The 12,701-nt window shown below is 38.2% G+C and overlaps 1 protein-coding gene across 2 annotated transcripts in view; it reads left to right on the top strand.

The window, feature by feature from the left end:
- Nucleotides 1–8,909, top strand: part of LOC114144954 (ELKS/Rab6-interacting/CAST family member 1-like) — a 160,576-nt gene extending 151,667 nt beyond the window's left edge. For both annotated transcript variants that reach the window (XM_028018226.1, XM_028018232.1), the window contains one exon: nucleotides 7,214–8,909. The gene's annotated coding sequence lies outside the window, so the exon portion shown is untranslated. The remainder of the gene's footprint in view (nucleotides 1–7,213) is intronic.
- The last annotated feature ends 3,792 nt before the right edge of the window (nucleotides 8,910–12,701 follow it).

Genomic DNA, 12,701 nt, shown 5'->3' with positions numbered 1-12,701 from the left:
TTGCATCCTTTTTTTTTCCTACAAATGGGGGCAAGAGGCTGTTACCGTGTCAGTCGGCATTGGCCTTTTATCGAACCATCAGGCTACCCTCAGATTCTCTTTCCAGATGGAGGTGAGATAGGGCTTCAGAGGCCCGGACTCCCGCAAACTCTGAGAGCATGGAGGCCTCTCCTGATCTCCTACCTGATGGTGATGCTTTAATGTGGGTTCAGGTTTCACTTTTCCCCCCCTTCACCCACTCCCAACTCCAACCCCCGTCCGGCTGGGCCTGCGCTGCTTTCAAGATGCAGGCATGTTTGGGCCTCTTAATGTAAGGCCCTGGTTCTGATGGGCCGCCACTGCTCTATGTCAAGGTTAAGCTCTAGGTCAAGGTGTTGTTATGGAGCACAAACTCCCTGCACTCCCTATTAAAACCAGGTACAGCGCTAATGTTGTTTAAAATGTTAACGTGAAAGCAGCTGGCACACAGCAGAACTCTTGACATTTTCCTATGGAAAAAAACAACATTGTCAGTCACACATTCTCTTTCTTTTCCTCTCCGATATATCATTCCAACAAAAAAGCTTGCAACGCTAACAGTGAGATTAGTTAGGGAAAGAATCCTGAGAGCTGAGAAAGAGATCAAAATCTTGGAGCAGGAGAGCTAGATTTTTAAGCATCTGTTGTTTCACAAATTCAATGTTACCTGCAAGGGCATTCTGCAATTTTATGAAGAACACACACATTTATGTGTGGGAAGAGCTGCTAAGATATGTGAAAGTAACCTTCACATTAGCAGCAGGTTCAGCAGATTAAACCCGTCTCATTTGTATACTGACACACCTTGGCTGGAATCAGGGAGCTAAGCACCATTCTGCACAGTTCTCCATCATTCCTCAAAGGATTAGGGACAAAAAAGGCAGACAGGCAGAGGAATATGTTGGAGCAGGGAGTTGTTCTGCTGTTCCCCCCAGCTAACACAATATTTACTGATATTAGGCTGAAATAAAAAGGAGTTTTAAAATGCAATGTATTTTCTCCATTTAATACAAGATCCCAGTTAATGTAGCACAAGGACATAATGAAGCACTGTTCAAACAAAATAAAAGCTAAGAAAAAGCGTAAGCATATCTTACTCACTAAGAGATGGATTCTGTCACTTGATGTAAAGTTAATCAGATTGATACACAAATATATACTTCTTCCAACAACAGTGCACACCACCTAGTGGTGTGTGAACCAAACACACTTCTGGTTGTATTCAGGAATGAACTGTTGTGAGTGAAACGATACACCAGCAATTGTTTATGTTCACTGACTCACTCTTCTGAAGGATTGCTGGAGAAGAAGATCAACACTCAAGTATATTTTGGGGCATGACTCCCCAACGGCTACAAAATGTGGTGATGATGTTTTGTCTGGGGTCTACCTTCGTGGCACTGCTAGAAAGCCATTACGGATGGTGTTAGTAGGCCTCCTCATGAAAACCCTTAAGCATCTGTGAAGCTTGCTCACACTCGCTTTAACCAAGTATGTGTTTATTCAGATGAAGGAAATTATGTAATTAGCCACTGAGGAATTGTTTTCTTCCACTCTTTACCCCTCTGTCTGTATCTTTGCACTGGCTCCATCTCTGTTCAAGTCTGATGACAGCGGGAGATGGTTCCCATTTAACCTAAGCCACACCCTTGCTCAGCTCTGTCATTAATTGCCATCAGTGGAAGAAAGCTCATGCTTGTCGTGCAGATCCGTTTTAGTTGTTGAAGAGCAGCTTTGTTGAAGTTCAAAGGGGGAATTTGAAAGGTAGATTTACGGGTGGACATGGAGGCTCTGGGTGTGTGTGTGTGACTGTGTGTTTTTTTGGGTAGTAGGGGGTTGTGTCAAGCTGAGTTAGGTGGGCTTGTGTGCCGGGAGATGGGTTCAGGGGTACACATAGGCAGTATCGGTGGCGAAGGAAGGGGGGTGTGGACCTGGCATTATGCTCTCTAATTCCAGCAGGCCTGGAGGCCTGGAGCGCTAAGAAGGGCCTCACTGTTGCTCTCTGGATCAGCCAGGTATTGCTTACATAAAAAGCAAGTGAAAACAGCTGTAGGGATAATTAGCTTGATTCTCCATTACATGCCATGAGGGCCAATAACTAAAAAATGGAGTTTTGTTTGGGTTAGGGCTGCGCCTCAACCAGGAGGAAGTTGTAAAAGTCAGGCAGAGAAAAGAAAGAAAGAAGGAGAAAAAAGGTAAAAATTGTGGGATGAAAGAATGAGCTCTTGAAGTAATTGTTGCAGAGAAGATATGTTGTTTCTGGGACAACTTGATGTGCAGGTTAGACTTTCAGGATTACCGTATAAACACAAAAAGGGAGGGATATTTGCATAGATCAGTAAGAAAGTCAGCTCACTTTTTAGGCTGTCCCTCTGTTACACAGTACTTCACTCCCATTTTTTTTCCTCTTCCTCATTCCATCTCCTGATATGTTTAAGACTTCTCTGTGCAGTAGAGAGAGCTGAGTAGAGGCCTGAATCTTTGTACTTGTAATTGAATTTGGTGTGTTTCTCCTTTTGTATCTGTGGGAGTTAAAGAATATTAAAACACAAGGAAAATTCAAGCAAAGATGGGATCACTCAAACATTGGTGGTCCCCAAATACAACACTGATCACATTAACAGGCAGTTTCTGTCAGTAGCAGTTGAAAGACAGGACTCACATTTCTCGTAACATCAAGAATGTGTTAACTTTGATAAAGGACACCAGCAACCAATCCATGCGTTGTGAGCACAATTTTTAAAACTCCAGTTCTAAAATTTCTCATTATTTGTCATTAATAAAAAATGGATTAGTATTAATTAAGCAAGCTATTGCATTATATGCATTTGTGCAATTTTCCACTAAAACTATGAACAGTGTTTCTGACCCACTTTTTAGACACTATTGTTGTTTACATTTTTCAGATGGTGTTAATGAATCTGACTTGACCAAAGTGCTGCTGGTAGCATCCAAAGTTCACCTGGTGTGAAAAGGGTTCACAAATACGTTAAATATACAGTATGTTGATGAAAACAGATTTAGCACATTTTAGAATGGTGCCGTGAGGAAACCTATTTATAGCGGGTCCCATTCTTTATCTCAGAAATAATGTGATTTGAATACTTAAACTTAATTTTTGAATACAACAGTGGGGAGATGAAACATTACCAAAAGAGATGTGTTTAGTGTTGCAATGGCCTGGCTCCACCCTGATTCTCTACTTGTGGAAAACCAAACTGGTTCTTTTATACTACCAGTTAAGAACTGAAAATAGCACTTTCCCAAGTTAAGCACTGGAACCACTTTAGTGGAAAAATGTCCCATCTTTTACCCAACTTCTGGTTTCCACTCATAATAATCATCAGAATCTGCAAAGAACATTCTAAATATGTTCATTATTTCTTTGTCCCTAAACACAAGTTCAACAATTATTAATATGAGAAAGGCTTCACCTCATCTGATCCCACCATCAAGCATGCAGAAAGTGGAGGAGGAGGCGGGAGCAAGACGAGGGCTACATAGGGAGGAGGAGATAGGAATGGCGATTGGAGTTGAGGGAAGAGAGAGACAATGTATTTTGCCAGGTAGTATGCTTTTTTTCTGACAGAATTGTTTCTCACAGTATTAATTATTAAAAATAAAACATGATGCTAGAACAAAAATGCACATAACTTGACCTACTTGGTTTTATTTCTAACAGACAAACAACACGTATGCCTACTGCTGATAAAATAAAGTTGTGTGTTAGTCATAAAACAGTTTTATCAATAACATTCATTGATTGTCCATTTTTGTTACTTGAAAAATGTTCATACAGCACCTTTTGCTTACTAGTCTATTTGCAGCCAGCTGACCAATTCTGCATTACTCTATTCCTCAGACAACCCAGAGAAAATACTGATCACTTTTTCTGGCATTTCATCAAAAGGACTTTAACATTTAGAAATGCTATTGTAGAAAATTTAAGAAGTTTTGAAATGGCACTAAAAAAAAAACCTCACACCTTGATAGAGATAGACAGGACTTGCCCTCTCAGCACTAACACTTGTAATTCTTAGTTTCTTAGTTTGATTCCACTGGTTTTAAACCCAGCAGATGTTCACACTTATATCTTAAAAAGGAGCAAATCGATATAATGCCCTCATTGTGTTCTTCAGATCATGTAGCTGCCTTCCTTACTGCTGCCTTTAACACTCAATGGTGCAGAAAATTGTGGACTGTGACCTTTTGGCTACAAAGGCCTTGATGCCGATTTGAGATGCCGTTTGGAGGGGCTGTATAGATCTGGCCTGCAGTTTAGTGAAAGTCTACTGAATATTTGAAATACAAAAACAAGGAAATGTTGAAGTTTTGTCTTCGATATTCAACTAGTGTTTACATTTGCTAGGTCATTTCTGCTATTTTTCAACTTTAAGCACCTTTTGACTACATGTGCTTCCACAATCAGCAAAGGCCTATTGAACCAACAGGATTCTTAACAGTTAACAAGGGGTAAAAATGGCTCCAAGTTGCCATATCAGAAAAACTGAGCAAGGTGGTAAAGCAACAAACAAGCCTGATGCGCTTGATTGGAGAATTTCAACAACTGAAAGCAACTACCAAAGTAAAGAATGAGGAGATAGAAGAGCTGGACTTAATACGACATACCCACATACGCAAGAACAGCAGCAGAAGACAATAGAAAAGATGCACCACCAGATGAATTACTTTCTCTTGAATAGCAAGGCCTCAAGTTCAACAGCAAATGCATTTTGCTGGTAGTTAAGAAAAATTAAAGCAAGAAAGCCAACAACTGTAAGTATCGTTACAGTTGTTGGCTTTCTTACTTTAATTTTTCACAATAGCCATTACAGGATTGTTATGGCTATTGTGAAAGAAGTCATTTATAGTATTATTAAACCTTTCAGCTATATTTCTAACAGATTCAACTGAGTTTTTCCTAACAAAATGAGAATAGCTGAGGTGATTCCAGTCCATAAATGTGGTGACAAGCAAATATTAAATTATAGACCGATATTAGTGCTACTACATTTTCCCAAAATTTTGGAAAATATATTCACATAAAGTCTAGACTCCTTTCTTAATAAAACAATATACTGATTGAGCACCAGGACGGTTTCAGAAACACTTAACCACAAAACTTTAACTGTGATGGAGTTTGTGTAACACATTGCTGCAGTAGTTGACTAGAAACTTAATTTTGTTTAAAATAAAATATTAAATAAGTGTAAAAGACTTGCATATAATATACTCCTCCTTGGCTAATTCCTGTTTGTCATATTGCTCAGAAATTTGGGGAAATGCAAGTAAAACAACAATTGATATATTAAATAAGTTACAAAAATGCTTTATTAGCCTTATTAATAATGTTGGATATTGTTAACCAGTTAATAAACTTTTTATTCAAAGTAATACTTTAAAATTCAAAGATACTAAAAATAATGTCTATGACATTGAACCTTCTGGTATTCAGAAATTATTAAAGTTGATAGAGAATAACTATAAATGGTGAGGTTTGTTAATATTTGAACATGCTAAAGAAAAAATTAGGTAAAGTCTAAACGTGTTTCAGTTGTTGGTGTAAAACTGAGATGAATTGAATGATGACCTCAAAATATGTTCTTTCTTGGTGAGCCTTAAGAGACCATTAAAATGTAAAATGATAAAAGCTTGTAATTTTGTATGTAAGTAACATATGTGCATCGATGTATATACATGCATATTTAAATATAAATGTGTGTATATGTAGGTTTTAGGCTGCTGAGTTAATGAACAGTTTAAGCATGAGCTTAATTCTAGCCTATTCCTTTTTTTTGGTAAACTATGGATTTGCAAAGTAGTATTTTGTTTTCTTCATGTAATGTTAATTTACCAAAATAAAGTGAAAGTAAAACTAGTTCACTTTTTAAAAACAAGGTCTTTGCCATCTGAGGAGGCAAAATTTTCCATGTTGTGCTTTTTGCTTTCCCAGCTGATATAAAATGCTTTTCTTTGTCACGTGTCTCTCTATGCCTACATAATCAAGTCCAAAAATGTCACACGTAACCTCTAAAAAACCCAAAATTTCATACGATTTTAACACTCTGTCACAACATGCTGACATGTAAAATAATCATAGGTCACTAAGCCTATGACCACATGGCAACACACTTCCTCATAAACAACACGAGTGCAGGCGTCACATGTGAGTTTGTGTAGTGAATGCATCTGTTGTGCGGAGGTAGAGAGGTGCTGACAGAGAAGAAAGAGGAGCGGCCTTCAAACACATCCACAGGCAGGTTGTGCTCTGTATTACGGCCTGCTAGGGGTCACATTTGTTGATTCTTGGGCCTCAGAATCATTAATTTAAGGGCAGTCGACGGCAATGAAACCTGAGAATGGTCACCGTACCAAATTCACACACACACACACACATAGACATATAGCTGGTGACACGTACATGCATGGCGTGTGCACATACACACACGAACACTATACAATGCATAACAAATGATGGCACTTTAATTGCTACAACTGTTTATTTACCTCTGCATGTAATGGATGATCCCTCTTTGCCTAGTGGCCAATCAGACCAAAGCAGGAAGAGAGTAGACACATTCCTTGCAACTTGTGCCCAAAGTTCTTTTTGGGTACAACACACATTAGACAAATAAGCAATATGGCTTTACAAAGTTCCCTATCTTTGTGCTTCGTCTATAGTTTTATCTGTACATAATTGAAGCTCTTTGCAAACAAAGTTTACTTTAGTGCTTTCACAAAACCCACTGTGAGTGACTGATGATAGCATCTTCAGTGATTGGTGGTTATTTTGGGGACTGTTTGCTCAGCCAATGAGGCGCCCCAAGCAAACTAGACATGTATTATTGTTTCACAGCCCTCAGGAAAGAAGTGACTTGTTGCTGACTGCTGTGCAGTCTGAATAACAGAGACATTCCAATAGTCTCTTTTCCCTGTTTTTTATTAATGAGAATTTAATATTTGGGCAAAGGCATGTAGATCATTCGTAGGAATCTCTGGAGACTCAACAGGATGTTGAGAAATTATCGGCTATAGCAAATGGACAACTGTCCACACAAAACCAGACAAAATAAAGACCAACCACTGTGTTTATCCAAACAAGTACACTGTGAAGAAACTAATTTCTGTTTTAGGTGGGTTTTTTTGTATTTCACTTTTACTAATTCTCATTTTTTCTCGATGTTTCTTTCAACAGATGCATTTGGAATCACAAGATTGATTAGCTTCAGTTCCCAGGACCAGACGATTTGTCTTTGTTTTCAGACCCCATTAATAAAGCACAAAAGTTCATCAGATTGGGCTTTTAAATGCTTATAAATTACGTCATTGATACAGGTCACATTCGTGGAAATGCAGTGTTTTGCTGGACACACAAGCTCCTAGTGGATGAATCTCATACCGCAGCTCAATATTGGCAAGTTTGCTCCTGCCTTCAATTTCTGGGCTGTTTTCAATAGACTGGGAGCTGGATTCATTTTGCAGTGCTGTGGTGCAACAGAGGCCTGACTTCATAGTAACGAAGAGTCACAACAGTGTTGACGACTGCAAGCAGACTGAAGCCGAGCCAGATACACAAGCCCCAGATCCATACCTGTTCAGGTTTATGTTTGCAGGCTTGTGTTTACTTCTGGAGCTAAATATCAGACTTTTGTAAATATGACAACATGGACCTCAAAATCAACAACCCACTAAGACCTCCTCAATGTATGGTGCCAAAGGAATTGCCGCAGTCCACTGGGATAAATAAAAAAAGATGAAACACCAACTGATTCAACTCTTATCCAAGACTTTCAACACTGAACGATCTTAGTGTCTTGCAAAAGTAGTCATGGCCCTTTGGAACATAAAACACTTCAGTCATGTTACAACCAAAAGCTTAAATGCATTTTTTGGGGGAATTTTATGAACCAATAAACATTTTTTTTTCTTTTTTTGGTAGAACCAATTTTTGCTATAATCACAGCTGCAAGTCTTTTGGAGAGCCTTTGTGATATTGAATGTCTAGTCTTGCTACAGTCTCACAAATGGATTTAGGTCTGAACTTACAGTTAGTTTTCTAGTCCACACAGAACTGTGCATATTGGCTTCAAAATTCTGTTTAATCTCCCTTGACTAAAGCAAATGACATCATATTTGCTCTCTGCTTCTTGGTTTGTGGCAAACACACCATTGTCGGTTGGTTCTTAACATATAATCCCAATAAAAACAAACTAAACTGTGTTAGTAACATGATGAAATGTTAAAAATGTTCAAAGGCTATAAATAATTTTTTTGAGGAAAGGCATAGTAAATCTACTGCACAGGCATTAAAAGAAGTGAACCTTGATGTTCCCATAGAGAAAATGAGAATCCACTTATACTCAATCAAAAAGTCAAAACCTTAGTTTACAGTGAAGAAAAATGCAGTGTTTTTCTCCTTATTAATGTGTTCTGTTTGGTTTTCTGCAACTGAAGCATCTGAGTGCCACTCTTATTCTTTTCTTCTTTTTACATCTGCTGTGTGTCTTATACTGAAGAGTGATGTATTTATTGTATGTTTGATTTTGTGAATTTCTGTGACTAATCTAACAACACTGAAGTGACTTGCATTCCAAATAACTATTAATTTTTTCACTGTACTAAAAGTTGGTTTGAAGTGACAATAATTGCTGTTTTGTTGTGGACTCAGCAGCTTCACAGTGTGTAAATGACTGAATATGTCCAGTGTATGTGTAGGCGTGTGGGGCGTGTGTGTGTGTGTGTGTGTGTGTGCGTGTGGTTTGGTCCTGCTCACTCAGTTGTGACTGTGAAAGTCTGGGGGTAACAGTATTCACCCTTGGCTCATTCCACAATGTTTGGCAGCTTTCAGTTTGTTCACATTGTTTGAATAAAACTTTTAACTTAAGTGGCAACATGTGTTTTTATCGGAATGACATCAGAAGCCTTGTTGGTAAATTTCATCACGGAGTTCAGCATTTTTCACAGAATTAAAATATCGTCACCTCCAATGGCAGCTACAACAATGGCCTGCTGCACAGGCTGAAAAAAAAAGACAAATTCTTCCTAGTTTTCATGGTCTACCAATTCTCTCTCCTTCTCCCTCATAAACTCAGCCAGATGTTGCCCAGTTTTCTTCCTCAGGCAACATGGGGGGATGGAAGGGGACGTAGTGAGACAGGGAGGTGGAAGAGAGAGGAGGGGCAGGGGGGATCCTGAAATGTGGCTGAGCATGTTTTAAGTGTTCTCTGATGCAGTCACGGCCCCCTAGCATCCAACATGGCTGGAACCAAAACTATGGAGTCATGAAGGTTTGTAAGCACTTTATGCTAAATTTCAAATGCTAATAAGGTTTCTGTTCTGTAGAGATCATTCTTAGGTTCTTTGTGAAAAATCTGTTGCTTTTCCAGTTGGCAAATATGGAAAAGCAACAGTGATCATTTTCACGCACAGGAGCAAAAAGCGGTACTTACTCTTTCCAGCAGATCTATAGTGACAGGTTTTTAACATTACCTTTTGACATGCAACCCTATATTTTGCAAAAATTGCATATGGAGCATTAATAAAATGATAAAAGAAATCATGCACTTGGGTAAATTTTGATTTTAAAAAATATGCATTATTTCTAAACTAATTTAAAGAGGCTATATTTAAAATTAGTATTAGTAAAATTAGTAAGCATCTCAAAAACCCATTAAATTCTGTTTTTTTTGTTTGTTTGTTTTTTTAGATGCCTGCAGATCACCTTATTTTGCATTTAGCACTGTAACATGCTGTCTGATCACCACCTGAGCCACGATGTCATAAATTATTTGAACATATCAAAGTTTCTACAGATATTTACTATATCCCACAAAAGTATTGTATAATGCACCTGTGCATGACATGGAATAAGGTAACTGAGGCATAAATATCACAACAGTGATTGAAAGACATCACTGCATCATGCAGATGTTCAGCTAATCTGGAGACAAGCCATCACTTGCTTTCTTAATAATTTGGCAAACAATTATTGAGCAACTTGGAGGCACTCATAAAGCAGTTGACCCTTTAATGTGAAAAAAAAAAACAAGACAGCAAAGTCATGAATTAGTAATGTGCCTAGTCATGACACACAAGAACCTCTTTGTATCACTCCATTGTTCTCTGTATACATACACGTTTAACAATGGGAGCGCATGAAAAGCGGCAAACAAACATCAAAACATGACAGAACTTGATGTTCCACAAACTAATTCCACGTCTGGCATTTTAGAAAAGAAAAAAGAACACCAGTATGCCTGGCAAAATAGAAAAGTTTGACAGGTGCATAACTTAAAGGTGTGTAAAAGTTTAGGTTGTGGACATTTATGCAATCATGTTGTCGCAGCAGATTTTCTGTTTATATTTCTTGTACCCAACAAAAAAAAAAACAGATTTGTTTTTTAATGGATTTGTAAAAAAATGTGCATCATCTGTCACCATAATGAATGATTATGGTGTTGTGTCATACTTATCAGGATTCTTGTGGTTCCGCTGTTCTCAGTGCTTGATAGGTGCCTTCAGGTCATGCGTATTGTTTGGGATTGTGTCTCATCTTCTCTTCTATAGAATCTCTATGGGGTCAGGTGGGTTTGCTGGCCAATTAAGCACAATAACACCATTGTCAATAAAACCAGTCTTTGGTCATTTGAGCAGGTGGAAAATGAAATCAACATGTTTATGAAGCTTAGCAGCATGAGGTACTCTACCCCTCCTGCTGCTGATCTAACACCATTTGATACAAAATCAATTGAAAATACTCATCCTTCCACCTCCATCTCAATAAATTTGAATATTATTAAAAGTAGTTTTATTTCAATAATTTAATTCAAGAAATCTAATTTATTGGATATTGAAAGCTGAATGTTTGTTTCTAATAAAAATAGAATGTGGTATAGTGACAACCAAAACAAAAATGTAAAAAGATTTGTAATAAAGAAATGCTGTGGGATGGCCTGCATCATGCGGATGCTATGGGGCTATGGCTTATAGTCATTTGGAAGACAGCTGACCTACCACTTGTCCCTGAAACAACCATGGGCACAACAGTCAAGAAAGCAACATCACAGAAGATGAATATTAAGAAATTAAGCTGTTAACAGTGTGTTATGTCCAAACAAGGAAAGGTTAGAGAAATAAAAACAGATGGTAGAAAAATATACACAAAAAATATACACAAGTACCAGTGATACTGCATATACTGGAAACAAATCCAGTATATGCAGTTAGGAACGATTCACAAAGTGAATGGACTAAGTGCACTAAGAAGTGCTATGCTCAGACAAGGGTCTGACTAAATCAAGAGTCTGACTAAATCATCTTTTCAAAGGAAAGACAGTGCTGCATTTAATTTGGGAGTTTAAAGTGCCAGAGTCTGGAAAGGTAGAGGAGCAGCAGAAAATCTCAGCTGCCTGAAAACCAGAATGAAGATTCCACAGTCAGTGGTGATTTGGGGAGCTGTGAGATCTCTTGATGTTGGTCCACTGTGTTTTATCAAAACCAAAGTCAGCACCACCAAGTCCACTCATCTAAACTTAACATAGATTCTGGTGAGTATTGTCAAATCTAGACATAAAACCTAACAGTGCAGACAATCACAAAGCTACTATTAAAACAACTTGGGCTACAAACCTGGCATTTTTCAATTAACATTTTTTCTATATACATAACATTTTGAATTTTACAAGAAATTGAAATTTGGGATTTTCATCATCTGTAAACCATGTTCATAAAAAATGACAGAAATAGATGCTTGAGGTATCAGTATAATGAGTTTCATATTTCTTTTATTATTATTTTCAGACATAAATTAACTTTCAATTATACTCTTATTTATTCAGATGCACTTGTATATCACCTAAAATAAAGTGTTGGTATACAGACAGACGCCAACACTGTATGGTATCTGTGCAACCCAGTAGGAAACATCTTTGTACAGTGGGGCCATTTCAAAAACGTCTCAGAAACAAACAAAACAAAAGTTATTATGAAGATAACTTTTTATATTAAACACGAGAATCCTGTGGACAGAGACTCAGAGATAACCACAGACATGATAATATCCAATAAATTGAGATTAAATACTAAGAAATGAATGGACAATAATATCCAATAAATGGAGGCTGTTGTATCTCATTTTTCTTTTTCCATATGGAATCCTTTTCGGGTGGAATTTACATCAGAGGTGCCTGCAGCGAGCACAGCCGATTCGTGGACTTCCTGTGTGAAACTATTACCCACTTTGCCCCAACTGTCGGCGTCGGCCTGATTGAAAAATATCGACCTGGAAGCGTCTAGATTTCGGCAGCCTGTTTTCAGATAGAGTGCCATAAAAAAATAATAATTAGGCCTACCGCAAGGACCGTAAAGCACGCAGGCCTTCAGGTGATGAGATCGGCTTGTGTAAGCAGCGCATGGTGTGGATCTACTTGTCTTGATTGTGTTGGAGCGGTAACCTGATATACAGCCGGTGAAAATCTCCGACTCTGCCCTGGTATGGATGGGCTAATAGCCGCGGGTGCTTTATAAGTTTATTTTAGGTAATAGAGACGCTTGTTTTCTTACAGCCTTTTCCGCCCTCCCTTCTCTCTCTGCCCACCCTCCCTGCTCAACTTTACCTTTGCTGAAATTTGCTTCTTAAAATGCTAGTCGTCGGAAGAAAGCGATAGGTATAGATGTGAAGCGCA

The sequence above is a fragment of the Xiphophorus couchianus genome, chromosome 1 (assembly GCF_001444195.1).
Source record: "Xiphophorus couchianus chromosome 1, X_couchianus-1.0, whole genome shotgun sequence".
NCBI lineage: Eukaryota > Metazoa > Chordata > Actinopteri > Cyprinodontiformes > Poeciliidae > Xiphophorus > Xiphophorus couchianus.
Note: the sequence above shows the minus strand (reverse complement) of the source record. Positions and strands in the feature narration are given on the sequence as shown.